The 4,281-nt window shown below is 51.2% G+C and overlaps 1 pseudogene; it reads right to left on the minus strand.

Annotated features, from left to right (window-relative positions):
- Positions 1 to 262: 262 nt before the first annotated feature.
- LOC119283807 lies at positions 263 to 3,902 on the minus strand (annotated as a pseudogene).
- Between the last annotated feature and the right edge of the window lie 379 nt (positions 3,903 to 4,281).

Genomic DNA, 4,281 nt, shown 5'->3' on the forward strand with positions numbered 1-4,281 from the left:
TTCTTGTCGCAAGATATGTCCAAGGTTATTCTTTGCCACTTCTCTTGAAAAAAAAAGAGATAGCTGACCCAAACAATGAATCAGAGCAAGTAAAATAATTTTTGGTTGACAAAGTCAGGAAACACGAGAGAGTTGAATTGCAACAATAAATCATAAGACAAATCAGCAATATTCGCTCTCTCGTCCTGTTGCGAGGTAAGTTCATGGTAGCCATCTTCTCCACCTAATTAAGTTATTACGGACAGCTACAAGGAACTTCGTACTAGTTCAGAATAGAACCGAAACGAGAATACAATATTCTGTAAAGTCCTGGAGCGTGCGACGTTGTCACTGTAGGATTTTTGAGAACCAAATCATCGCCTTTGTCCTGGGAGTCATCTACGACTGGTGCCTCAACATGTGCATCCACTACCTCCTCCTTCACCACATCATACTTCAGCCCCTTCTTGTTGTCCGCAGCATCTATGAGGATTCTCGAGCCCTTGCTAGCTGTCTTTTTACCAGTATCTCAGAGATTACTGTCATCACATTATTCTGCACCCAGCTTCTTGTGGGCCTTGCACCATACATCTACGAAATAGATAGCACAGCCGATCCTATTAGAGAGTGAATATGCATGATTGTGCAAAAATGGAGATTGATCACACTATAATTAAGGACAAACATATACTTACTGGGTTGTATGACTCCGACAAAATGACGCCCAATGCAGCATCACTCACGGATAAAGATATTCCCTTTTTTGCTACTCTGGTGGTGGCACTTTTCATTTGCATTTTCACAACCTCCATTAGTTGCTCGTGCGAAAGTGGGTCAAATATAACAATCTGGCTTAATCTATTGAGAAGCTCCGGCTTGAAATATTCATGCACCTGCAAATGGATGATTAATTCAAGCCATATGAATTAGTCGATTCAAGGTATATACATCTTTCACAGGATAACTACTATTTAGGTCAAGATCAAACCTTTTTCATGAGAAGGTCTCGTGCACCTTTCATTGTGTTTTCACCACGAATTCCTGTAATTAGGTGCTCTGCACCTAGATTTGAGGTCATAATGATGACTGTATTCTTGAAATCTATCTTACGACCTTTGCCATCAGTCAAGACACCGTCATCAAGTAGCTGAAGAAATACATTTAATACCGAGGGATCGGCCTTCTCGACCTCATCAAATAGGATGACACTGTATGGACGGCTCCGGACCTTCTCGGTCAATTGTCCACCATCTTGGTGACCTAGGTAACTTTAAGATGTTATTAAAAAAAAGTAGGTGTATCAGTAAAACATAACACTAAATGATTAACCATAAGTTGATAATGTAATGTTAAAAAGTGCTCATAATATAAAGTTAAACTTTGGCGGTGCTCCAATGAGACATGTAACAGATCCAGAGTGAACATATTCAGACTTATCAAATCGAAGCAACATCTTCTCATTGTCAAACAACTGCTCGGGGAGAGCTTTTGCAAGCTCTGTCTTTCCATCACCAGTTGAGCCCAAGAAAAGGAATGAACCTATTGGTTGACCAGGGGGATCAAGACCAGCCCTCGAACGTAACACCGCTTGCACAACTAAATTGACAGCTTCATTCTGACCAACAACTCGTTCGTGCAATCTGTCTGCAAGATGGATTAGTTTTTCTGTCTCCTCTGCACTAAGTGACGTGACAGGAATTCCAGTCCACCTACTCACAACCTTCAAAAGTGAAAGATTCAAACGCAGTGCCACAATTAGCCATATCATATTACATTGAAACAATTACGCATATTAGTAATGTGAAAAGGAATGCTACCTCTGCGATATGACTTCTTTTTAGAAAAGGAGGATGACCTTCGGCCTCTGCATCTGGGCGATGCATACGGCCATTTTATTAATTATTCTCACAAAACCTTACAAAGTCATACAATAGTAAGACTAAAGCCGCCATCTAAGCAACAAACCGTCGCTACACCTATCCAGTTGATGAAGGGGTGCAGATAGCCTGGGCCTAATACCAAACAGACATCGCAGTCAAGCCTAACATCTAAGACCTAAGACCCCAACCTAGCCACTTGTCGGGTCTGGGCACACACTGGTCCGGCGTGCTCTCAGAGGCCGCCACCGCCAACTGCCACCGCTCCATCTTCAGAACTGTACTGATGCATCAACCTTGCTCGGTCTAGTTATCGTCGACGCCACCACGGCGCCCAACGGCACCTCCCTGCGCGCAAACAGCTGAGCATGTTGCGGTCGCCACTGATACACCTCAGTGCCATGCTGCCAAGTACCACCAGCCAACACAGCTTGAAGTCCTTGGAAGATCTGTCGTGCGTAGCACCTGCCGACCAGGCATGACAAAGCGTAGCACCTATCGGTTAGGCATGATTTGACATCTCCACCGAAGCTCCGTGCAAGACGAAGCCGCTCCACCTCCTGCCTCTGACTTCCAGCGTTGCTCCACAAACGATGCTCCCAAGAGAGAAACGACACTGCAGTGCCGCCATCGTCCGATCTGGAAAATCAGATCCTGGGGTTTCCCCCGGAGCAGCACGAGTGGGTCGACAGTAGTTAGAGAACGATGCCTTCATCAACGTAACGGCGCAGAACGCCGCCATCGTCCGCCGTCGGCTCGGTTTTCACCGGCAACTATGTCTCCCCAACTCGCAGCCGGGACTAGATTATAGATCTCGAGATCCGATCATCCAGTCTTAGGTCGACCACCTCCGATGTAGGAGATGACCACCACCGCCATAGTCCTCGTGATGTGATGCAGACCCGGAGTGCTTCAGCGAGCTGTCGCCGAATCCGATGAGATGCATCAATTTGAGGACGTAACGGCAGCCACCCGCCTAGACCCGAAGGTCCTAGATCGAGCCCGGGACGCGCCCCAGCCGCCGCTGCCGCCATCTCGTACTACTCCCGCCGGCTGCAGCCAAACCCCCCGCCGCGCCCCGGTCGCCGCTGCCCGCCATCCTCATCGGGAGGGAGATCCAAATCAGGTCGCCGCCACCTCAGATCTCGGGACGCCAGAGGAGGTCCGCCGCTGCCGTGCCACGGGGCCTTCGCCCAGCGACGTTGCCGGCGGCGGCGAAGGGAGGAGGATGCACGGGGAGTTGAGGGGAGGTCGGGATGTGGCCGCCCGGTGCGGCCCGGCGGCGGCCGCACGAGGTCCGGAGAAGGGGTCTCTGTTTCCTAATGGTTCAGGGCTAACAAATGCTTGTCCTCCTTTTGTGCTTGTGCAAGCCTCATCAATCAGATCAATGGCCTTATCAGGAAATTGTCGGCCGGTGACATAGCGGCCAGCGAGCTGCGCTGCAGCAACAATTGCAGCATCCTGAATTTTGATGCCATGATGCTCTTCGAAACGCTTCTTTAGACCCCGGAGCATGCCAATCGTCGCCTGCTCACTTGGCTCATCGACGTGCACCTTTTGGAACCGCCGCTCGAGCGCCGGATCCTTCTCAACGTGCTTGCTGTACTCGTCTAACGTGGTGGCGCCGACGCACCGGATGCGGCCACGGCCAATGCCGACTTCAGCATGTTAGCCGCGTCATGGCGACCCTGCCAATCGCCGGCTCCAATAAGCATGTGCATCTCGTCGATGAACAGAATTACCTTGCCGCCGGAATCCTCCATCTGCTGTATCACGTCCTTCATGCGCTCCTCGAACATGACGCCAGACCGTCCCGGACACCATGCCCGCTACGTCCAGTTCCACGACGCGTGCCCCAAGGAGCGGCGCGGGGACTTTGCCAGCGGCGACACGCTGCGCAAGGCCCTCGGCGATGGCGGTCTTGCCGACCCCTGGGGCGCGCAGTTCTTGGTCCGGGCGGCACAGGATGCGGACGACGCGGTCGATCTCGTCGTCACGGCCGACCACCGGGTCACTCTTGCCGGCCGTGGCCGTCATGTCCCGGCCGAACGTGCTCAGGCTGCCTTTTGCCGCCGGCGCCGGTCATATTTCGTCCACGCGACATCACACAGGATCATGGCCGCCAACGCTACGGCCGCCGTCGCTCCGGACAAGATAACAACCTTGGTGATGTCGCTGGAATTGTTCCATTGTGCCGACAAGCTGCTGGTTGGTTGGTGAGACGGCGGGGCGAACGTCCACCTTGACGAGGACGACATCGTCGCCGGCGTCGGCAATACCGATCGATTTATCCGCGATCAACTGCTAGGGTGCTAGCTAGCTTAAAGCGCCAGGACAGTAATAATCGACGCTCTAGTTTGGGAGGTCGGTCGTTCATCAAGTATACGCCTTATTTTATGTTATAAAGTTGGAATTTGTACGTATC

The sequence above is a fragment of the Triticum dicoccoides genome, chromosome 4A (genome assembly GCF_002162155.2).
Source record: "Triticum dicoccoides isolate Atlit2015 ecotype Zavitan chromosome 4A, WEW_v2.0, whole genome shotgun sequence".
NCBI lineage: Eukaryota > Viridiplantae > Streptophyta > Magnoliopsida > Poales > Poaceae > Triticum > Triticum dicoccoides.